This window comes from Podarcis erhardii (assembly GCF_964252035.2).
Source record: "Podarcis erhardii genome assembly, chromosome: 5".
Lineage (NCBI taxonomy): Eukaryota > Metazoa > Chordata > Lepidosauria > Squamata > Lacertidae > Podarcis > Podarcis erhardii.
Window position 1 is genome coordinate 602060 of NC_138509.1, and position 25151 is coordinate 627210.

At 49.8% G+C, this 25151-nt stretch overlaps 1 long non-coding RNA gene across 1 annotated transcript in view; it reads right to left on the minus strand.

The window, feature by feature from the left end:
- LOC309341736 overlaps positions 1-25151 on the minus strand; it is a 300574-nt gene that overhangs the window by 246810 nt on the left and 28613 nt on the right. The window contains exon 2 of the long non-coding RNA XR_014156550.1: positions 4464-4500. This is a non-coding gene — a long non-coding RNA (uncharacterized lncRNA). The remainder of the gene's footprint in view (positions 1-4463; positions 4501-25151) is intronic.

Consider the following 25151-nt stretch of genomic DNA (forward strand, 5'->3'; position numbering starts at 1 on the left):
GGAGGCAGGGCTCCAGAGCGATGCCGGAGAGGGAACCAGTCGGGGGGGAGGAATTCAGTGTGACACCAATAGAGAGGAGAGGGAGATGGAGGAATCGGTGTCAGGGCTCCAAGACCCTTCAACCGAGACCAGCGGAGAGAGCGCTGGCACGCCCTTGCCGTCCCCTTACTTGCGCAGACGTGTTCCACGCAGGGAACATAGGCGGAGACTTGGGGTCAAATAGATTTTATGCTGGAAGAGATTCAAGAAACACCCACTGACGGATTCTGCAAGTGACTAACAGGTCACGGAGGGCGAGCTCTAACCTAAACATGGTTGAGCAAACGATCTAACTGAAGTGGAGGCAATTTACGCACGAGTAACCCACCCATAACCATTACAGAAATCCATCAGTCTCTTACTGTTATTTGTGAGTAAGCAGTGGAAACATGAGCCAGACTGGAAGCGCCGGGGCAGCGGAGCCAGCTGCGGGGGCGCAGGACCTGGTGAAGAGGAACCAGGAGCTGGAATGGCATGTAGCACTGCTGATGGCGCGGCTGGACGAGAGGCACACCCAGGACGTGCAGGTGAGACCCACCCCAGTGGCAAAGAAGGTGCCCGGACTGGTACACAAATTTGGGGGAAAGCCCCAAGAATATAATGGATTCCGGACAGAAATAGAGTACGCCTTGCAGCTGCAGCATGATGACTTTGCTGACGAGGCAGCGCAGGTGGCGTATATCGTGGGGCACCTTGAGGGCAGCGCGAGGGAATGGGTTAGACCCCTAATGGCCGCGCATAACCCCGCCATGAAGGACGTCCGGAAGTTTCTTCAGGCAATGGACGCTATGTATTCAAGCCAATTGGGGGAGAGTGTGACCCAACGGGAGCTGATGAGATGCAAGCAGGGGGACCTTTCCGTTAGAGACTACTGGTCCCGCTTTGCGATGCTAATACACAGGCTCGAATGGGATATGGACAGCCCGCCCATACGGATGCTGTTTGAGGAGGGGTTGTCCCCAGCCGTTAAAGATGAGCTCTCCCGCGTGCCCCGCCCGGAGACTATGGATCAGCTGACGAAAGCTGTGCTGGCGATAGGCGCCCGCCAGGAAGCGCGCGCTTTGGAAAGGCGGGAAGGGAGAGGGGAGCGTTGCCCTGACTACCGCATTCCTGAGATGCCAAGGCAGCCTTCCGATGACGTGGTGCCAATGGAAATTGATGGGGCGCGCACACGCGAGGTTCCGAGCGCCCACCAAGGAGTCAAAAGGGAGGGAAAGGCTGGGAGAAACTCCAATAAATGTTTCCTCTGCCAACGGCCAGGACACTTTGCCAGGGTCTGCCCACAAAGAAAGGCTTGGCAAGGGATGGTGGGAGCCGCTGGAAACGAGGAGGAGGGGGCAGAGGAAAAGGTGCAGGGAAACACCAGCGCTTGACTGCCCACAGGGGGGTGCAGCAGCCAAGCGAACAACTAACTGAAGTGCCCCAACCGGACCCACCCAAGGTTTCTATAGCGATAGAGGTGACTCTAGAACTCCCAAATGGACACCCAGTCAAGGTGAAGGCAATGTTCGACTCAGGCAGCTCCTGTAATTTTTTTAGTAAGGAGTTTGCGCTGGAGCACCAGATCCACTTGCTGCCACTGGATTTCCCACTTCAAGTGACCACGATTGATGGCAGGGAGTTGCTGGGGGGGGGGAGGTGACACATCAAACCCCGCCAATGAGAATGAGTGTGTCCAGGCACACAGAGACCATTGCCTTTCACGTGTCCACACTGGCGGGACCCCCAATAATACTGGGGATGAGCTGGCTAGTGCTACATGATCCAGTGGTGGCGTGGCACCAACGCACAGTCACCTTCGGGTCAGCGCACTGTTTGGAACACTGTCTAGGGGGGGAGAAGCCCAGGGTGAGATTGGCCAGAGTGGCAGCAACCACGCTGAAGCAGAAAGCGGAGGTGACGCCACAGTACGCGGACTTACAAGAGGTCTTCAGCGAGAGGGAAGCGGACAGGCTGCCGCCACATAGGCCCTTCGACTGCCAAATCAACCTACTCCCTGGGGCGCAGCTGCCGGTGGGTAAGCTGTATGCCATGTCCGACAGAGAGATGCAGGAGTTGCGAGACTTTATAGACAAGAACTTGAAAAGGGGGGTTATAAGAGAATCTAAGGCAGTGGGGGGCAGCCCTGTGTTTTTTGTGGATAAGAAAAACACGGATCAGCCGAGGCTCGTCGTAGACTATCGAAGATTAAACCTTGTATCGGAACCCGTGACCTTCCCAATGCCCAGAATTGATGATATTCTAACCAGGGTAAGGAAGGGTAAGATTTTTACCAAGCTGGACCTTAGGGGAGCCTACAATTTGATTAGAATGAGAGAGGGGGACAAATGGAAAACCACCATGTTCACCCCCCTAGGGGCCTTTGAGTACTTAGTCATGCCATTTGGATTACAGTCGGGCTCCGCCTGTTTTCAAAGCTTCATGCACCATGTGCTGGGCCCCCTGCTGTACAAGAACTGCGTAGCATTTCTGGACGACGTCCTGATCTATTCGGACAATGAAAAACAGCATGTCCAGGACGTCAGGGAAGTGCTGAAAAGGCTACAAGAGCACCAACTGTGGGTCAAGCTGGAAAAGTGCCAGTTTCACACCAAGGAAGTGGAATTTCTGGGATACAGGTTGTCAGACAGGCCTAGCCATGGACCCCGGCAAGGTGCAGGCGGTGCTGGAATGGAAGGCCCCCAAAACCTGGAAGGATGTGCAGAGGTTCCTTGGGTTCAGCAACTTCTACCGGAAGTTCATCAAGAACTTCGCCCACTTAACCGCACCCATCACGGATTGTCTCAGTAGCAAAAAGAAGTTCGTCTGGACGGAAGGTGCCCAACGAGCCTTCGAGAGGCTGAAGCAGGCGTTCGACTCGGAGGAACAGCTCCTGCACGTGGATCTGCAGAAACCGATGAGGCTAGAGATTGACGCGTCGGACAGAGCGATGGGAGCAGTGTTACTCCAGCCGGGACCGGCCCAACACACATGGAGGCCGTGCGCCTTCTTCTCAAGGAAGCTGAATGAATCGGAACAGAACTACACGGTGTACGATCGCGAACTGTTAGCTATTTATGCCGCATTTCGCCAGTGGAGACATCTCCTGATAGGGGCTCAGCACAAGATCCAGGTTTGCACTGACCACAAGAACTTGGAATACTGGAGGACAGTGCGAGTACTCAACCAGCGACAGATTCGGTGGGCACAGGAATCATAGAATCATAGAATCATAGAATCATAGAGTTGGAAGAGACCACAAGGGCCATCGAGTCCAACCCCCTGCCAAGCAGGAAACACCATCAGAGCACTCCTGACATATGGTTGTCAAGCCTCTGCTTAAAGACCTCCAAAGAAGGAGACTCCACCACACTCCTTGGCAGCAAATTCCACTGTCAAACAGCTCTTACTGTCAGGAAGTTCTTCCTAATGTTTAGGTGGAATCTTTTTTCTTGTAGTTTGGAACCATTGCTCCATGTCCGCTTCTCTGGAGCAGCAGAAAACAACCTTTCTCCCTCCTCTATGTGACATCCTTTTATATCTTTGAACATGGCTATCATATCACCCCTTAACCTCCTCTTCTCCAGGCTAAACATGCCCAGCTCCCTTAGCCGTTCTTCATAAGGCATCGTTTCCAGGCCTTTGACCATTTTGGTTGCCCTCCTCTGGACACGTTCCAGTTTGTCAGTGTCTGTCAGGGGTTCAGAAGGAGAGACACAGGAGGGGGAGCAAATGGAGAGTGAGGAGGAGGAGTACGAGGGGGGAGCAGGCAGTGACAGTGGAAAGAGTTATTCCACAAGCCTCTCCAGCGAATCGGAGGACTCACAGAAGGGAGCGCCGGTGGCCAGGGCGAGGGGGGTTCCAGGGGGGAAGCCCCAGGAGGAAGGGGCCAGCGGGGAGTCCCTGAGCAGCAGTTGGAAATCAGGACCAGCTTCCCCACCAGAGCGCAGTGGGGAGGGGGAGTCCCAGGAATCGGGACCAGTGCTCTCACCACCAGCGGGAGGAGAGGAGTCAGGTTTGGTCACGCCCACATCAAGAAGCGGGGAAACGGTCAGGAGGAAGGTTACCGGCTGGGCGCGCGCGCCAAGTTCAAATGTACAGGCGAGCGGCACAGCAGGGAGCCCGGGTAGGGAGCCAGGTCCTAAAGCCCGCCGGAAGGAAGGGGAAGACCAAGGGGGGTCAGGGTCAGAAGAGTCCAGGAAGGAGGAGACCCCAGAGGGCAGAAAGACCCAGCGAAGGAAAGAACAGCGTAGGAGGTGGAGCCGGGCGAGGATCTTAAACTGGTGTGGGAGGAGCAGTGAGTCAGAGGGGACTTAGCCGGTCTAGCGTCGAGACGTGGGTCTGCGCGCCCAGAGCCTTGAAATGGAAACTAAACTTCAATAAAGACTTTGTATATTATATCCACCGGGCGTTGGTCCTCTGTGAGCTGGGATCTAGAGGCAGACCTGACAGTAAGTCCCCTCCCCATCTTTCACCAAGAACCTCGCAGCGAGGGGCGAAGATTGGTGCTTAACGAGCTCACAAAAGCAAGGCAAGATGACTACCGAACAGCAAATGGCAGCCCTGCAAAATGCAGTGACGCGACTCAACGAGGAGATACTCGCATCTAGGAGGAGGGAAGACGAAGCAGCTGCTGCCTGCAAGGATCTACAAGCCAGGTTGGAAGCGCTTACAAAGCAGGGGCACCCCCCCCAAAGCCAGAGGGGATTGGGCTGGGGAAGAGAGGGGGCAGCCTTGTGTCTCATTTCGATGGGAATTTGCAGCAGTACCCTAACTTCTGAGCAGACGTGCTGTTTGCGCTGCAATTGCTGGATAAAGACTTTAGAGATGAGCAGGAGAGGGTGGGATTTATATTATCTCATTTGCATGGAGAAGCAAAAGCGTGGCTGCGCAATCTGTGGAGAGATAAGGATCCGGCGCTCCGAAGTGCGGATGCCTTCATTAAAGCCATGGATTCGTGTTTTTTATCAACAATAGACATTGATATCGCCAGAAAACAGATACATGGGCTGAAACAAGGGAGAGCCACGGTGAGGGAGTATCATTCCCACTTCTTTGGATTGGTGAATGCGCTGGGATGGGGAAAAAATTCAGCTGCAGTCAGAGACCTTTTCTGGGAAGGGCTGAATGGAGCTGTAAAAGACGAAATTGCAAGGGGGGAGAGACCCCAGACCACCAAAGACGTTGTGGAGAGGGCACTCACGATGGGGGTTAGGCTGGAAGGACGCCCTTGGGACAAGGAGGAAGGGCATTGGGGACGCACGCCAGCGAGAGGACCGCCCCCCTTTCCCAAGGAAGCGGCGCGCGCTCGATCCATGCCTCCGCTGGGAGAGGGAGAGGAGCCGATGGAGATAGGTGGTGCTAAGGCTCAGTCCCCAGCCGGAGCCCTAACGCCGGGAGCAGTCAAAATGAAGCCTCCTAGAGGGACCAGGAAGTGCTACATCTGCGACAGTGCTCAACACATGGCGAAAGAGTGTCCCCGGAGGATCCACAAGCACACTGCAGCCTCAGCAACAGTAACAGAATCAGTTCAGCAGACTGCACCACAGCAGGGAAACGGCACTGTCTGGCTGGAAGTGGAGCCACTGGGGCCCAGCCAGACGTATCAGTGAAGCAGTCCCCAGGCATCTTACAGCCCACAGACCCCCTCCCGCCCAAACCAGTGATGCAGCTCACCGCATCCCTCCAGCTCCCAAATGGGCTCACCGTGGAAGTCCCCATTTCCATTGATTCTGGGAGCAATGCAGATTTTATAGGCATGGAGTTCATCCAGCAACATGGCATAGCCCTTCTGCCAGCGACGGTACCTCTGAACGTCGTCACGGTGGACGGCAGGGAGCTACTGGGAGGGCAAGTGCTACAGCAGACACCGCCAATGGTGATGCGCATTGGTAATCACCGCGAAGTCATCAGCTTCAACGTCACCCGCCTGTCAGACACGCCCATAGTGTTGGGCATGAGTTGGCTGGATAGGCACAGCCCGGCATTAGCTTGGTACCAGCGTCAACTAACCTTCGGCTCCTCCTACTGCGCAGAACACTGCATCCTGGCTAACCTGGAAGATGAGGGGCAGGAGGATGGACCACAGCTGAACTTGGGCATCCTGCAAGCAGTACCTAACAAGTACAAAGAGTTTTTGGAGGTCTTCTGCGAGAAAGAAGCGGACAAGCTGCCTCCCCACAGACCCTACGACTGCAAGATTGACCTCCTGCCGGGGGCAACGCTCCCGAAGGGGAAACTGTATTCCATGTCGAAGCATGAATTGCAGGAGCTCAGGGAGTTCATAGATCACAACTTGAAGCGGGGATTCATCCGAGAGTCCAAGGCGGTGGGGGGCAGTCCCGTATTTTTTGTGGGGAAGCGGGACACACCCCAGAAAAGGCTGATCGTTGATTACCGCGTCTTAAACCAGAAGACCAAGCCCTCAGCCTTCCCTATGCCCAAGATCGATGACTTGCTAGCGACGGTGAGGAAGGGTTGCATCTTTACCAAGTTGGATCTGCGGGGAGCGTACAATCTCATTCGCGTGCGCAAAGGTGACGAGTGGAAAACGGCCATGTTTACGCCGCTGGGCACCTATGAGTATAGAGTTATGCCTTTTGGATTACAAAATGGCTCCCACTGCTTTCAAGCATTCATGCATCATGTCTTGGCGGGTCTTCTCTACAAGAAGTGCGTCTGCTTCCTGGACGACATCCTCATCTTCTCGGAGTCGCCGGAGGCTCACGAGAGGGATGTCAGGGAGGTCCTGCAACAGCTGCGGGAGCACAGACTTTATGCCAAGCTGGAGAAGTGCCAGTTCGACAAGACGGAGGTGGACTTCCTGGGCTACAAACTGTCCGACAAGGGACTCGCCATGGACAGTACCAAGGTACGTGCAGTGCTGGACTGGAAGAGCCCACGCAATCGGAAGGAAGTCCAGAGGTTTGTCGGCTTTGCCAACTTTTATCGCAAGTTCATCAAAGGTTTCGCCATGCAGACAGCGGCCATCACCGACACCCTCAGTGCCAAGAAGAAGAAATCCATCTGGACGGAGCAGGCAGATCAGTCCTTTCAAAAGCTCAAGAATCTCTTCGCGTCCGAGGAACACCTGCTACACGTGAACCCCAGCAGGCCCATGAGAGTGGAAACGGATGCCTCAGACAGGGCCGTCGGGGCCGTCCTGTTGCAGCAAGACCACCAGGGGGACTGGAGGCCGTGCGCTTTCTACTCCAGAAAACTCAGCAAGTCGGAGCAGAACTACACCATCTGGGACAGGGAGTTACTGGCCATACATGCAGCCTTCAAGGCGTGGCGGCACTTCCTCGTCGGAGCCAAACACACGGTGCAGGTCCGTACAGACCATAAAAACTTGGAGTACTGGCGCACGGCGAGGTTCCTGAACCAGAGACACATCCGCTGGGCGGAGTTCTTTGCAGATTTCGACTTCAGAATAGAATACATCCCTGGAAACAACAACATCATGGCGGACGCGCTGTCCAGGAAACCGCAGTATCTCGAGGAAGAGGCACCGGCGGCGGCCAAGCACATGTTCGCACCGAAGGCGTGGGCATGCGCGTCAGCCACGGTGGACCTGGACGCAGTGCGGCGCGCGCTGCAAACGGACTCCTTCGCGCGAGCCAAGATGGAGGAGGTCCGAGGGACCCACGGCGAGGGACGACGACTTCCAAATACGCGACGGCCTGCTCATCCGCAAAGGAGCCCTCTACGTACCGGGAAACAACCTCCGAGCGAAAGTCCTACAACAGATGCACGACGCGCCCAGCGCGGGACACTTCGGCAAGGAGAAGACGGTGGACTTAGTAGCCAGAGACTTTTGGTGGCCCAAGATGAGAGGGGATGTCGCGGAATACGTCAATAGGTGCGACACCTGCCAGTACACCAGCCGCCGGCAGGCCTGTTGGAACCGCTACAGACACCGTTTGAACCGTGGGAGAGGGTGGCCCTGGACTTTGTCACAGATCTGCCCAGCTCGAGGGGCAAGACGGCAGTACTTGTGGTAGTAGACTTGTTCACCAAGATGGCCCACTTCATTCCTTGCGCGAAGGTGGCTACAGCCGAACAGACCGCCAAGCTGTTTATAGACCACATGTTCAAGGTACACGGCCTGCCACGATCCATCCTGTCTGACAGGGGGCGCCAGTTCATATCCAACTTCTGGCAAAAGCTGATGGGTTTCCTGAACGTCAAGGTCAGCCTGGCGTCGGCGCGACACCCGCAGACCAACGGGCAGGCGGAGAGAGTCAACGCCATTATGCAGCAGTACCTGAGATGCTACGCAAACCAGCAGCCCTCGACCTGGGTGGACTATCTACCGTTGGCCGAGTTTGCCTACAACAACACGAAGCACGCGTCCACGGGGGTGACGCCGTTTTTCGCCAACAATGGGCGGCATCCCAGAACCTTCCCGGGTTTGGAGACGGTGAAGGCAGGGGAGCCGCAGGGAGCAGAGGCCGTGGCAGCGGAATTGCAGGAGATCCACGAGCAGCTCAGGAGGCAGTTAGAGGTGGCGAAACAGGCTTACAAAGTGCAGGCAGACCGACACAGGAGAGTGGGGGAAGACATCCGGGTAGGAGACTGGGTGTGGTTAGCGGCCCAGGCAGTTCCAGCCAGATCGCTGGCCAAGAAGAAGCTGGGGCACAAGCAGCTAGGGCCGTACCAAGTAGAGGCGCAGATCAACCCAGTGGCCTTCCGGTTGACACTCCCGGAGGGGTCCAGAATGCACCCAGTCTTTCATAGATCAGTGCTCACACCCTACAGAGAGCCCCACAGGTTTCAGGCACCAGGGACGGTGCCAGACCAGCTCAGGGAAGCGCCCAAAAAGGGGGGGTCGCTGAGAGGGGAGCCACTCAATGAAGCCACAGAGATTTTAGACTCAAGGTGGGGGGAGGACGGGATCGAATATCTTCTCGCCACAGAGGACACCCCGGCCAGCGCCAACAGGTGGGTGCAGGATTACGCATTGGAGGAGCAGTGGCTCAAGGAAGAATTCCATACACTTTTCCCGCACAAGCCCATGCCGGCGGGCCTTTTTGACGACTGTCTGTTCACACCCACACACTCAGCCAGCACTTTCCGGGGTTTCTCTTCAGCTGAGGAATCGACTCCGGGAGGCAGTTCCCCAGAGGGATCACTCTCAGGGTTTGGCACGGGGGGATCTTATTGGTGGGAGGACCAACCCGAAGTGGGCTGGCGCAGAGACCCTGGGAAGTGGAGTCACCTCAGGGACCCTGGGAAGTGGAGTCACCTCAGGCGACAGAGGGAGAGGGGGTCTTGGGTGATTTGGGGGCGGCTTCAGATTTCGAACACACCGCCCAGGAGATGGAAGCGGAGGAAATCGCCGTCGACGAGCCCATGGAGGACTTCCCGGACTTATCACGCTGGATGCACGCCTCGGGGGACGAACTGTATCCTGAAATTACCCCCACAACACTGGAGCACCCGGAACCCGCACCTGAAGAGGGGGAGGGGGAAGGGGGGGCTTCGAGGGGGGGATGGATGTCAGGGGTTCAGAAGGAGAGACATAGGAGGGGGAGCAAATGGAGAGTGAGGAGGAGGAGTATGAGGGGGGAGCAGGCAGTGACAGTGGAAAGAGTTATTCCACAAGCCTCTCCAGCGAATCGGAGGACTCACAGAAGGGAGCGCGGTGGCCAGGGCGAGGGGGGTTCCAGGGGGGAAGCCCCAGGAGGAAGGGGCCAGCGGGGAGTCCCTGAGCAGCAGTTGGAAATCAGGACCAGCTTCCCCACCAGAGCGCAGTGGGGAGGGGGAGTCCCAGGAATCGGGACCAGTGCTCTCACCACCAGCGGGAGGAGAGGAGTCAGGTTTGGTCACGCCCACATCAAGAAGCGGGGAAACGGTCAGGAGGAAGGTTACCGGCTGGGCGCGCGCGCCAAGTTCAAATGTACAGGCGAGCGGCACAGCAGGGAGCCCGGGTAGGGAGCCAGGTCCTAAGGCCCGCCGGAAGGAAGGGGAAGACCAAGGGGGGTCAGCGTCAGAAGAGTCCAGGAAGGAGGAGACCCCAGAGGGCAGAAAGACCCAGCGAAGGAAAGAACAGCGTAGGAGGTGGAGCCTGGCGAGGATCTTAAACTGGTGTGGGAGGAGCAGTGAGTCAGAGGGGACTTAGCCGGTCTAGCGTCGAGACGTGGGTCTGCGCGCCCAGAGCCTTGAAATGGAAACTAAACTTCAATAAAGACTTTGTATATTATATCCACCGGGCGTTGGTCCTCTGTGAGCTGGGATCTAGAGGCAGACCTGACAGTGTCCTTCTTGAACTGTGGTGCCCAGAACTGGACACAGTACTCCAGGTGAGGTCTGACCAGAGCAGAATACAGTGGCACTTTTACTTCCCTTGATCTAGAAGCAATAGTCCTATTGATGCAGCCCAGAATTGCATTGGCTTTTTTAGCTGCCGCGTCACACTGTTGGCTCATGTCAAGTTTGTGGTCAACCAAGACTCCTAGATCCTTTTCACATGTACTGCTCTCAAGCCAGGTGTCACCCATCTTGTATTTGTGCCTCTCATTTTTTTTGCCCAAGTGCAATACTTTACATTTCTCCCTCTTAAAATTCATCTGGTTTGTTTTGGCCCAGTTCTCTAATCTGTCAAGGTCGTTTTGAAGTGTGATCCTGTCCTCTGGGGTGTTAGCCACCCCTCCCAGTTTGGTGTCATCTGCAAATTTGATCAGGATGCCCTTGAGTCCATCATCCAAGTCGTTGATAAAGATGTTGAATAAGACCGGGCCCAAGACAGAACCCTGTGGCACCCCACTAGTCACTCTTCTCCAGGATGAAGAGGAACCATTGATGAGCACCCTTTGGGTTCGGTCAGTCAGCCAGTTACAAATCCACTGAGTGGTAGCATAGTCAAGACCGCATTTTACCAGCTTCTGTACAAGAATATCATGGGGCACCTTGTCAAATGCCTTGCTGAAATCAAGGTAGGCTACATCCACTGCATTCCCTTCATCTACCAGGCTTGTAATTCTGTCAAAAAACGAGATCAGGTTAGTCTGACATGACTTATTTTTCAGAAATCCATGCTGACTATTGGTGATCACAGCATTCCTTTCTAGGTGCTCACAGACTGTTTGCTTAATGATCTGCTCCAGAATCTTCCCTGGTATTGATGTCAGACTGACTGGGTGGTAATTATTTGGGCCCTCTCTTTTCCCCTTTTTGAAAATAGGGACAACATTTACCCTCCTCCAGTCTGCCGGGACTTCACCTGTTCTCCAGGAATTCTCAAAGATGACTGCCAGTGGTTCTGAGATCACATCTGCCAGTTCTTTTAATACTCTTGGATGCAGCTCATCTGGCCCTGGAGACTTGAATACATCTAAACTAGCCAAGTATTCTTGTACTATCTCCTTAGTTATTCTGGGCTGTGTTTCCTCTGCTGAATCATTTGCTCCAAATTCTTCAGGTCGGGCATTGTTTTCTTTATCAGAGAAGACTGAGGCAAAGAAGGCATTGAGGAGTTCAGCCCTTTCTGTGTCCCCTGTTTGCATTACACCATCTTCTCCTCTGAGTGACCCCACTGTTTCTTTGTTCTTCCTTTTGCTACAAACATACCCATAAAAGCCTTTTTTGTTGCTTTTAACCTCTCTAGCAAGCCTGAGTTCATTCTGTGCTTTAGCTTTTCTGACTTTGTGTCTACACGTGCTGGCTATTTGTTTGAATTCCTCTTTGGTGGTTTCCCCCCTTTTCCATTTTTTGTACACATCCTTTTTTAATCTTAACTCAGTTAAAAGTTCTCCAAGTTCTTTGAAATCAAGTACGTGCCAGGACAAGAGAACGTGAGAGCAGACGCGCTTTCCCGGAAACCGGAGTACACGGAAGGAGAAGGACCACCGGAGGCTCGACATGAGGAACGATGGGTTTGTGGGGGCGCGTTGGTTGGGAAACGAGAACTAACCGAGTTGATTCGCCAGGACGAATTTGCCCAAACCAGAATCAGGGAACTAAGGGAAAATGGGAGAGACCGGGGAGACTTTGAGGTAAGGGAAGGGTTACTGTATTACAAGGGAGCAATGTATGTGCCGGGGGGGGGCCCTACGGGAAAGGGTGCTCAGACAGCTTCACGACAACCCTACAGCGGGGCACTTTGGGCAACACAAGACTATGTTACTGGTCACTAGGGAGTTTTGGTGGCCGAAGGTGAGGGAAGATGTACGAGAGTATGTACGGGGGTGTGACTGCTGCCAAAGAGCCAAGGGAGAGCGGACAGCCCCGGCAGGGTTACTAGAACCCTTGCCCACGCCGGGAAGACCCTGGGAGGTGGTGTCGATAGATTTCATGACAGATTTGCCCAAATCCAGAGGTAAGACAGCAGTCATGGTAGTAGTAGATCTGCTAACCAAGATGTGCCATTTTATAGCATGCTCTCATGCGGTGACAGCCGAGGAAACCGCACAACTGCTTGTTACTCACATCTTCAGGTTGCATGGAGCTCCTTCGAGGGTTATCTCTGATCGAGGGAAACAATTTACCTCGAGGTTCTGGAGGAGGCTTATGAACTTATTGCAGGTGGAGGTGGGATTCTGGACGGCAAGGCACCCGGAAACTAACGGGCAAGCAGAGAGGGCGAACAGCATATTGCAGCAATATCTCCGCTGTTACGTCAACGAGAGGCAGAACGACTGGGTAGATAAGCTAGCACTGGCCGAGTTTGCGTATAACAATGCGGAGCATGTGTCCACGGGGATGAGCCGGTTCTTGGCTAATTATGGGTGTCACCCCAGGGCCTTTCCCGGGAGGGGGGAGGAGGGGTGGAGCGTGCCCACCGCAGAGCAGTTCGTGGAAGAAATGGAAGCACTGCACCAGCAGCTTAAGATGAATCTGGAAAGGGCCAAGGAGGAGTACAAGAGGCAAGCAGATAAACGTCGCCGGGAAGGGGAGACCATTAGGGTGGGGGACCGGGTGTGGTTATCCACTCAAGGATTGCCCTTCAAGGGTGGGTGTAAGAAACTCAGGCCGAAGCGGCTGGGACCATTTGAGGTGACACACCAAGTCAACCCGGTGGCATTCAGGCTCAAGTTGCCAGACAACATGAAAATCCACCCGGTATTTCAGAGGTCACTGCTCTTGCCGTACAGAGGGGAGCGGAGGGTCCGGGAGGTAGGAGGAGAAGGGCTCAGACACCCACCACTGGAAGAGAGGGAACACCACCAACAGCTAATGGAGATCCTGGATTCACGATGGCGGGGGCAGCAGGTGGAATACCTAGTAGCTTGGGAGGGGGAACCCGAGTCAGAAAACACGTGGGTTCCAGAAGGGGAAATAGATGATGGATATCTAGTGGAAGAGTTCCACAACAGGTATCCGAGGAAGCCCAAACCCCTGGAGAGATTCTGGGAGGAGCAATTTGCCACCACCGATGAGGAGGAGGAGGATTTTGTGGGTTTTCCAGCGTCCCCAGAGGAAGGAGGGGAATCGTCAGGAGAGGAGGAATCAGATTGGGAAGCCCCTCCCGTCAGAAACCGGAGCGGGTGGGAAGCGGGGTTTGAGTCCTCGGACGATGACGGCAGCTCCTTTCGAGGGCTCCCTGCATCGTCGGCTGAAGATGGGGTCAAGGTCACGTCACCGGGTCAGGTCGGGGGTGGAGGGGGTCCTGGGGGGGAGGTGGATGTCAGGGAACTGACATCAGAGCGAAAAGCGGAGGCAGGGCTCCAGAGCGATGCCGGAGAGGGAACCAGTCGGGGGGAAGGAATTCAGCATGACACCAATAGAGAGGAGAGGGAGATGGAGGAATCGGTGTCAGGGCTCCAAGACCCTTCAACCGAGACCAGCGGAGAGAGCGCTGGCACGCCCTTGCCGTCCCCTTACTTGCGCAGACGCGTTCCACGCAGGGAACATAGGAGGAGACTTGGGGTCAAACAGCTTTTATGCTGGAAGAGATTCAAGAAACGCCCACTGATGGATTCTGCAAGTGACTAACAGGTCACGGAGGGCGAGCTCTAACCCTAAACATGGTTGAGCAAACGATCTAACTGAAGTGGAGGCAATTTACACACGAGTAACCCACCCATAACCATTACAATTAGGAAGAACTTCCTGACAGTAAGAGCTGTTTGACAGTGGAATTTGCTGCCAAGGAGTGTGGTGGAGTCTCCTTCTTTGGAGGTCTTTAAGCAGAGGCTTGACAACCATATGTCAGGAGTGCTCTGATGGTGTTTCCTGCTTGGCAGGGGGTTGGACTCGATGGCCCTTGTGGCCTCTTTCAACTCTATGATTCTATGATTCTATGATTCTAAGCTGTACATTTATCATCTTACTGAAAAGCCTGTGACACCTACTGAATTCAATATATAGTTTACTGCTTCTTCAAAGCTTTCCACCATTCTTATTGTGAAATAATTCCATTTTCTGTTTAACTCATAAGACTCAAAGTGCCAGGATAAAAGGGGGGGGGCTATATTAAATAACGGTGCACTCTGCAATCTGTTCTGGGGCTGAGTTACAGTGGTACCTCAGGTTAAGTACTTAATGCGTTCTGGAGGTCCGTACTTAACCTGAAACTGTTCTTAACCTGAAGCACCACTTTAGCTAATGGGGCCTCCCGCTGCCGCCGCACCGCCAGAGCATGATTTCTGTTCTCATCCTGAATCAAAGTTCTTAACCTGAAGCACTATTTCTGGGATAGCGGAGTATGTAACCTGAAGCGTATGTAACCTAAAGCCTATGTAACTCGAGGTACTGCTGTATATACCCAAGAGACAACATTTCTGGGAAGGTGGGACAATATTTTAAACCAAGCCAAAGAACTACATAGGCTGCTACAAGGCTAACAGTCTCTGGGGCCAATGGGGGGGGGGCAATGGCATCCAAGCTACAACAGCTTCAGGCTTTTTCGTTCCTCAGTATTGGCAGTAAAATCTGTCTCGGGGGGGGGGAGGTGTAGGATCCGCCACTACAACTCTACAATTCTATTATTCTATTATTCTACCCCAGGGGTCAGCAACCTTTTTCAGCTGTGGGCCAGTCCACCGTCCCTCAGACCATGTGGTGGGCTGGACTATATTTTTTTTTGGGGGGGGGAATGAAAAATTCCTATGCCCCACAAATAACCCAGAGATGCATTTTAAATAAAAGCACACATTCAACCCATGTAAAAACATGCTGATTCCTGGACCGTCCACGGGCCGGATTGAGAAGGCGATTGGGCTGCATCCGGCCCCCAGGCCTTAGGTTGCCTACCCCTGTTCTCCCCTTTGACTGAAAGTGTAAAGGAGAGCAAAGGACCCAATGCCATATAATGGGTCTCCACATGTTCTGATGGCTCTTTAAAAGAAAAGGGTGAGGGAAATGAAGGCTTACTGATAAAGAGATGTGCAGGTAAGAATTTCAAATATTCTTTCAAGTTTGTCTGCTGATAATTAAAGAGCAGAACCTCTAAGTGTCCCTATTTTCCAGGGACAGTCACAGATTTACAGAAGCCATCTTGGTTTCTGATTTGATTCTGGAATGTCCGCTTTTCCTTAAAGGTAAAGGTAAAGGGACCCCTGCCGGAGCGGTACCTATTTATCTACTTGTACTTTGATGTGCTTTTGAACTGCTAGGTCGGCAGGAGCAGGGAGCGAACAATGGGAGCTCACCCCGTCGTGGGGATTCAAACCACAGACCTTCTGATCGGCAAGTCCTAGGCTCTGTGGTTTAGACCACAGTGCCAACCATGTCCCTATCCACTTTTCCTTAGGATGTCCCTATTTTCAGTGGAGAAATGTTGGAGGGTATGGAGTTATTCTTTTTTTTTAAGAATAATTTTTTATTAACCGACCAATCACATCAAATCAAACCAAATTACATAAATTCCAAATTACACAGCCAAATTTTAAATTTTTGTTGGGGGTGCCCATATTTCAAGTTCCGAAGGGATCCAATCAACTTCTTGCTTCTTACTGCTGTTTTAATGTCCACAAATCTAACCTTATGATGTTCACAGTACTCTCCAGTCCTTTCTTATAATTTTTCCACATCTCTTGTTGTTATTTTTATATATTTTTCCTTTCTCTTTGTGACCTCTAATAGTCTCCGCAAGCTGGTTAGAACAGTTTGTAATCCTGCTTGGATATTTTTTTTTTTTATCCAGTAGCCATATCCAGACGTTTTCCATATAACATCACACAAGTCCATTCTTCCTCCCGGCTGTAAATCCATTGGCAAGATGGCCACACAGAATTAATTGCTGCACCATTCCAAAAGCTCTTATTGCTTCTCGGTCTCCATAAAGCATACTTTTAGTTAAAGTTTATCTCCACACAGATCTTAATCATCCTGCTTGGGTCAGTTCAACCAACAGTTCTAATGAGGAGGGGTTCTTGTAAATCACATAGAAGGAAAGTAAAAAAGGTCCCCCCCCCCATTCAGCCCCGTTGTCAACATACCCCGCCTTTGGTGTATCTTCATCGTAAAATATTCCTGTTTCTCCAGCCCGTCGTCTTCTTTCGCAGAGGTCACTTAAATTAGCAGACTTCACTCCCCTTCTTCACTTGAAATATGTGCATTTGCTTCTTTTGTAATTAATTATTCCAAATTGCTGCAACTAGTGCACGATCAGAGACAACGTCCAGGAGAGCCGAGGACCACACAGGGGCATTCTGCCTAGGGCCCTCACCCCCTTCTTTCGAATTAGGGGGTGATTTATGGGCACAGCAGGCAAGGGCAGTGTTCCCCATTTCCTTGGGGTAACAAGGGAGGCTGCCTACTCCCATAACAGCCTCTTAATTACCCTGTGTAGGTCGGAGAGATGGTATTATCGGCCATCTTCCAATGCGCCCCCTAGTGGCCCCCCGGGTATGGAGTTATTCAACTCCTGAGCCATCTGAAGGCAGCTCTGAATAGGGACGTTTTTTAAAAAAATGTTTAATGTTTTATTGTTTTTTAATATATGTTGGAAGCTGCCCAGAGAGGCTGAGGCAATCCAGTCAGACTGGTGAGGCATAAATAGTAAAATTGTTGTTGTTGTAAAGGTAAAGGTACCCCTGACCAGTCGCGGATGACTCTGGGGTTGTGCGCTCATCTCATTCTATAGGCCGAGGGAGCCGGCGTTTTTCCACAGACAGCCTGCAGGTCATGTGGCCAGCATGATAAAGCCACTTCTGGAGAACCAGAACAGCTCATGGAAATGCCGTTTACCTTCCCGCCGGAGCGGTACCTATTTATCTACTTGCACTCTGATGTGCTTTCGAACTGCTAGGTGGGCAGGAGCTGTGACCGAGCATTGGGAGCTCACCCCGCAGGGATTCGAACTGCCGACCTTGCGAGTTGCAAGCCCTAGACTCTGTGGTTTAGACCACAGCGCCACCCGTGTCCCTGTTGTTGTTGTTGTTGTAGGACATCCCTATTTTCATAGAAGAAATGTTGGAGCATAATTACCTCTAGGTAATGAGTAAGCATTCTGCAAGAAGATCAAACCGATCCATTCTGAAGGAAATCAGCTCTGAGTGCTCACTGGAAGGACAGATCGTGAAGCTGAGGCTCCAGTACTTTGGCCACCTCATGAGAAGAGATGACTCCCTGGAAAAGACCCTGATGTTGGGAAAGATGGAGGGCACAAGGAGAAGGGGACGACAGAGGACAAGATGGTTGGACAGTGTTCTGGAAGCTACCAGCATGAGTTTGACCAAACTGCGGGAGGCAGTGGAAGACAGAAGTGCCTGGCGTGCTCTGGTCCATGGGGTCACAAAGAGTCGGGCACGACTAAACGACTAAACAACAACAACAACAAATGAGCAAGCCATGGATAACTATTGAATCAGCAAAGTATCCAGCTCATTGCTTCCAATAACACCCAAAGTATTAGGAAAAATAGACATTATCTTCTCACAGGGTTTCACTTCTGTCAGAAATCGTGCTGCAACATTCTGCACTAACTGCAGTTTTTGGATCAAGTGCAAGGGAAGTCCCACACAGAGTACATTGCAGTAATCCAGCACTGAAGCCCCCATTGCATACACTACTGTGGCTAAGTTCTCCTGGTCCAAGAATAGTGGAAGTTGTAATAACAGGCACAGCTGGGAAAAGGTGCTTCTCATCACTGAAGCCTCACCCCCCCACACCCCAAGACTGCTTACCTTCAGAGTAGGCAACTGACCGATTTCTCATGGGAACAAAACACCCACAGTGCCTCTGTCTTGCTGGAATTAAATCTCATCTTATTTTCCTTAATCTGCCCCACACCTATGTCTAGGCATCAGTGCAGAGCCTGCACAACAAATTCAGGTGTTAAGGAGAACGAGAGCTGCTGTCACAAGCATATGAATAGCAGCTTGCCCCCAAAAGCCTAATGACTGCTCACAACAGCTTAAAACAGGTATTAAATACAACTGGGGATACATTAGTGCATTGTGGCAACCCAAATAGCATAACCAGCAGGGAGCTGGAAAGCTCACTCATACTCTCCAAGTATCCTGATTTTCCAGGGACAGTCCCAGAATTACAGAAGCCATCCTGGTTTCTGATTTGATCCCAGAATGTCTTGGTTTTCCTTTTTCCTCCCTTCCTGCCTCTAGAACAATCAAAATTGATGTGTGTGTAAGGTGCAAAAACGGGGTCCTGTTTGTACCGAAAATAAAATACCTACATCAAATTGAAGGAAATGGTGAAGCTGGCATACAAAGCCCTTCCTATAAGTTTGAAGGAAAAGGTAACCAAACCACTTTAAATTCTTTAATTGCAATGCTTCAGCAACGAGCAATTTTTTAGGTAACATGTGGGGTGTTGATTCTTTTATTGTAAATGGAGCCTTATACTGTCTACTCAAAAGTGTCACTGTATTCATAGAATCATAGAATCATAGAGTTGGAAGAGACCACAAGGGCCATCGAGTCCAACCCCCTGCCAAGCAGGAAACACCATCAGAGCACTCCTGACATATGGTTGTCAAGCCTCTGCTTAAAGACCTCCAAAGAAGGAGACTCCACCACACTCCTTGGCAGCAAATTCCACTGTCAAACAGCTCTTACTGTCAGGAAGTTCTTCCTAATGTTTAGGTGGAATCTTCTTTCTTGTAGTTTGGAACCATTGCTCCGTGTCCGCTTCTCTGGAGCAGCAGAAAACAACCTTTCTCCCTCCTCTATGTGACATCCTTTTATATATTTGAACATGGCTATCATATCACCCCTTAACCTCCTCTTCTCCAGGCTAAACATGCCCAGCTCCCTTAGCCGTTCTTCATAAGGCATCGTTTCCAGGCCTTTGACCATTTTGGTTGCCCTCCTCTGGACACGTTCCAGTTTGTCAGTGTCCTTCTTGAACTGTGGTGCCCAGAACTGGACACAGTACTCCAGGTGAGGTCTGACCAGAGCAGAATACAGTGGCACTATTACTTCCCTTGATCTAGATGCTATACTCCTATTGATGCAGCCCAGAATTGCATTGGCTTTTTTAACTGCCGCGTCACACTGTTGGCTCATGTCAAGTTTGTGGTCACCAAGACTCCTAGATCCTTTTCACATGTACTGCTTTCAAGCCAGGTGTCACCCATCTTGTATTTGTGCCTCTCATTTTTTTTGCCCAAGTGCAATACTTTACGTTTCTCCCTCTTAAAATTCATCTTGTTTGTTTTGGCCCAGTTCTCTAATCGGTCAAGGTCGTTTTGAAGTGTGATCCTGTCCTCTGGGGTGTTAGCCACCCCTCCCAGTTTGGTGTCATCTGCAAATTTGATCAGGATGCCCTTGAGACCATCATCCAAGTCGTTGATAAAGATGTTGAATAAGACCGGGCCCAAGACAGAACCCTGTGGCACCCCTTTGGGTTCGGTCAGTCAACCAGTTACAAATCCACTGAGTGGTAGCATAGTCAAAACCGCATTTTACCAGCTTCTTTACAAGAATATCATGGGGCACCTTGTCAAATGCCTTGCTGAAATCAAGGTAGGCTACATCCACTGCGTTCCCTTCATCTACCAGGCTTGTAATTCTGTCAAAAAACGAGATCAGGTTAGTCTGACATGACTTATTTTTCAGAAATCCATGCTGACTATTGGTGATCACAGCATTCCTTTCTAGGTGCTCACAGACTGTTTGCTTAATGATCTGCTCCAGAATCTTCCCTGGTATTGATGTCAGACTGACTGGGCGGTAATTATTTGGGTCCTCTCTTTTCCCCTTTTTGAAAATAGGGACAACATTTGCCCTCCTCCAGTCTGCCGGGACTTTGCCTGTTCTCCAGGAATTCTCTTTTTAAAAAATAAAATAAAAAATATTTGTTAAAGTTTTGAAAGTTACAGAAAGGAAAAAGAAAAAGAATTAAACATAACAAAACCATACAATACAATACAAAAACAAAAATATTACATATACGTAACAAAAATAAAACAAAAGCAATTAAAAAAAGAAAAAAGAAACACAACCTATACTTTCAATGTTATTAACTTTCTTTTACTTGTTTCAGCGACCTCCTCCACCTCCCTTTTTTTGTATTCCACTTCGATTAATTGTTTCAGCAAATCCTTTCCATCTTCCTCAAACTTCTGTCCTATCATTTTACTTAACAAATTCTAACATTATTTTTTCCTTTAATCCAATTACAATCTATTATACTTAATTCTTTATAACATTTCTGCTAAAGCCATGTAACTTCATTCCAACATCTTTCTAACATTCCTTAATTTTACAATATTTCTGTAGATAATCTTTAAATTTCTTCCAATCTTCTTCCACCGACTCTTCTCCCTGGTCTTGTGTTCTCCAGGAATTCTCAAAGATGACTGCCAGTGGTTCTGAGATCACATCCTTTAATACTCTTGGATGCAGTTCATCTGGCCCTGGAGACTTGAATACATCTAAACTAGCCAAGTATTCTTGTACTATCTCCTTAGTTATCCTGGGCTGTGTTTCCTCTGCTGAATCATTTGCTCCAAATTCTTCAGGTCGGGCATTGTTTTCTTTATCGGAGAAGACTGAGGCAAAGAAGGCATTGAGGAGTTCAGCCCTTTCTGTGTCCCCTGTTTGCATTTCACCATCTTCTCCTCTGAGTGACCCCACTGTTTCTTTGTTCTTCCTTTTGCTACAAACATAAAAGCCTTTTTTGTTGCTTTTAACCTCTCTAGCAAGCCTGAGTTCATTCTGTGCTTTAGCTTTTCTGACTTTGTGTCTACACGTGCTGGCTATTTGTTTGAATTCCTCTTTGGTGGTTTCCCCCTTTTCCATTTTTTGTACACATCCTTTTTTAATCTTAACTCAGTTAAAAGTTCTTTAGATAGCCACCCTGGCTTCTTTAGGCACCTTCCATGTTTCCGTCTCATTGGTATTGCCTGAAGTTGTGCTTTTACTATCTCCCTCTTAACAAACTCCCAGCCATCATGAACTCCCTTTCCTTTTAGTATTACTGTCCATGAGATCTCACCCAGCACTTCCCTAAGTTTTATGAAGTCGGCTTTCTTAAAGTCAAGAAATTGAGTCCTAGTATGCTTGGCTGCTCCTTTCCGCTGTATAGTAAACTTCAGAAGAGCGTGATCACTCATGCCTAATGATCCTTCCACTTCTACCCCACTAACCAGGTCATCAACATTGGTTAGGACCAGATCTAAAATGGCTGTTCCTCTTGTTGCTTCTCCCACTTTCTGGACAATGAAGTTGTCTGCAAGGCCAGTGAGGAATCTGTTTGACCTTATGCTCTTGGCTGAGTTTGACATCCAACAAATATCTGGGTAATTGAAGTCAATTCAATGGCGCTTACTCCCAGGTAACTGCAATCCTAAGCATTTTTACTCAGAACTTAGTCCCACTGAGTTCAATACGATTTACTCTCTGGTATGTTTATGATCATTCTCACAGTTTCTATCATTATTATTGTTATTATCATTATTCCGCCTGTTTCCATGACAGGGACCCAAGGCAGCTTACAGCTACATTCCCCCCCCCCATTCTATCTATCTGTGGAATGTGTTGTACACAATCTCTTCCCTCACACATTCTTTTCTTTACAATAATCCTGTGAGGAAGGTTCAGCTGAAGTAGGATTGACACCATTGTAAGAGTGCCCACAATTCCCACTCCACAAAGCCAGTTCAGGAGGGTGGGACTGAAAGCCATGGAGAGACCCAGACCCAGGCCACACTCCCCTTCTCCCACTGTCTGTAAAGTCCAACCCACTCGCTGGATCATCACCTTGTTGTGGTGAGTGGGCTTGCATGTTCCTATGACCCTTGTGAGCAAAGCCATCAGGAATCTCGTACTCCAAGCAGGATCACCCAAGGCAGTAAGGTCAAAGGGGAAGACATCCAAAAACCCAAAGTGCTGCAGCAACAAATACAAAATAACTCCTCTGCAGCGCCACAAATCCAACTCAATGGTGTAACGTTGTAAAATGTCAGTCACTTCTCCTACCTAGGCAGTTATCTTTCCACAAGGGCCAACATTGATGCCGAAATCCAGCATCGCCTGAGCTCTGCGAGTGCAGCTTTCTCCCGATTGAAGTGCAGAGTGTTTGAGGACTGGGGAACCAAAATACTTGTTTACAAGGTATTGTACTACCAAACTGCATGTGAAACATGGCCCACTTATAAACGCCACCTCCAACTCCTCGAAAGATTCCATCAACGGTGTCTCCGAAAAATTTTACACATCACTTGGGAAGACAAGCGAACTAATATCAGTATACTAATATCAGGAAGAAGCAAAGATCACCAGTGTTGAAGCAATGCTTCTTCAACATCAACTTTGTTGGAATAGAGTAGTTGGACTACTCTAGTCCAAACTTAAAAATGGAAAGCATAATGCTGGTGGTCAACAAAAGAGGTTTAAAGACTGTCTCAAGGCAAATCTAAAAAAATGTAGTATAAACACTGACAACTGGGAAACACTGTCCTGCGAGCGCTCCAGCCTTTACCAAAGGTGTCATGGGCTTTGAAGACACTTGAACTCAGGACACAAAGGAGAAACGTGCTAGGAGGAAGGCATGCTTGGCAAATCCACATCGTGATCAACTCCCACCCAGAAACCAATGTCCCCACTGTGGAATGACTTGTGGATCCAGAATTGGCCTCCACAGTCACTTACGGACTCATTGTTAAAACCGTATTTATGGAAGACAATCTTACTCGGCTATGAGTGATCGCCAAAGAAGAAGAGAAAGGCCAACCAAGTCCAGCTCAGTCCCATGGCCAGGCCTGGATCCAGATTGGGACAGATCCATGGCATCCAAGAATGTTTGCAGCTGCCCTACCACTACTCTCTCCACCACCTTCCCAAAGAAAGGGATATTTACAACTGGTCAACAGTTATTCCAATCCAAGGAGGACATTTTTTTAATGAATGTTGTTAGGAATCTTTGTAAATGGGACTTGTGAGCAAATGTGAATAACAAGAGTGTCTAAAATTTGCCAGGTTAAAAGGTGGCAGCCATACAGCAAATAAGTGGTGTTCCTGGTTATTCCCTATGTGTGCATCACCACTACATTCACCCTTCCCCATCCAAAGTGTTCTGATAATCAAATCTGGTCTTTGCATTGTGTTACAGCATATTGCCATTTGAGGGGGAATGGTGTCAAACTCAATTAAAACAATGATCCATTGTTGATCTATACCACAAAGGAAGATTTATTGCATTACAAAGATGGGGCAGAAGATAAATCAAGACTGTAATTTTTATTTCAATGGATGTTCAATTATATGGCTATTAAAATGTTTACATTTGGCCTCATCTATTGCAGATAGGAAAGAAATAATTAAAGTAGCTAATTACTAGATCAGTTTCCTAAACTATGTAATGCACATCTCTAAAAGAAGCTAATCTTTCATCTAGATTGCTTACAGCAGGCTTTCTTTTCCTGGCACATGACTTCATATCAGGTAATGTAATGAATTAGACAGGAGCCAAAATTTATTAGGAGATGAAAGGATGAGTGACAATGGCGGCCATTCAGAGCTCGTTCTTACATGCTCTAAGACATGCCCTCATTCCATTTGCAATGCTAAAGGAGGATGATCCTGTCTCCAACTGATGAGGGGTGGAGGGGTATATAAAGAGTCTTCTATTTGGAACATTCCACCCTTCTTGCCTTCATTATGCTTTCCTGACAACGTGGGATGTTCCAGCTTGAAGACTGTTGCAGAACACAATAAAAGTAGTGTTCTTTCTTTTCTGGAATTCAGTGATAAATAAGATGGTTCTTCCATTATCAGGTGTACAATATTCCATAAATTGGGTCCTTCTCTTAGGCATGACTTCAGAGGATAAAGATGAATGCTCAGTCTGCCCCACATTAACATTTTTTCTTCCTGGGCAAAACACCTAACAATTTATCTCAACTGTTTCTTCTTTGCTGCTCCATTATATGCTTTCTGTTTATATTGTTGTCTGCCATTCCAAACTCCAAGTGGTGTGAGATTCCAGGTGCCTTCCTAGGTTTGGTTTCCTCAGAATGAGGGATAGCGGAGACTGTGGTAACTTTATGATATATGGTTTATTTACCTCTATAGAAATATACATCCTGACCCAGTGATGGATGGGCTCAAAGCATTCACACCCCAAGAAGTTCTGGGCCATAGGCCCAGATTCCAGCAGAAATCAGGCACGGCTCTGTCTTCCCAGCCTGCTGCCTTGCTTCTAGCTTCTATCTCTCACACACCTCATCTCTCAACTCTGGCCTTTTGTCTTTCTAACTACCAGCAAGTGGGGGGGGGGTACTCATTTTTATCTGGCACAAAGCCACTTCCTTAATGGCCCATTCTTAGAGGGAATTACATTTAGGAAGCTAGTTTGGCTATTCCAGGAATTGAATATGTGCTGGATTAGAAGGGTATCTGGCATACAGCCAACCTTCCACCAAATCATAACATTATAGTATCTTACTAGCAGCTATTAGGAGACTGAAGTCGTAATCAGATAATCAGAGATATGCAGTGTTTAGTATACAATATTTAATATCTGCACAGCTGCTTCAGCACTGCACAGGTGTGGTAGCTGTTCAATGGGCTGAGTGCAGTGTCTGTGTTTTAAAGCTCTGAAAACAAAATCAACAAAATTCATCAATGGAATGGCAGCAGTAAAAGTTATTCCAAATCAGCAGATTTAAACAATTCAAGAAAACAGCCATCTACTCTGAATTGTGCCCAGAGCGAAATAGAAGATAGTGCTGCTATTTCACTCAATGAGTGACAAGCTTCTTATATGCAGGCTGGCCCCTGCTC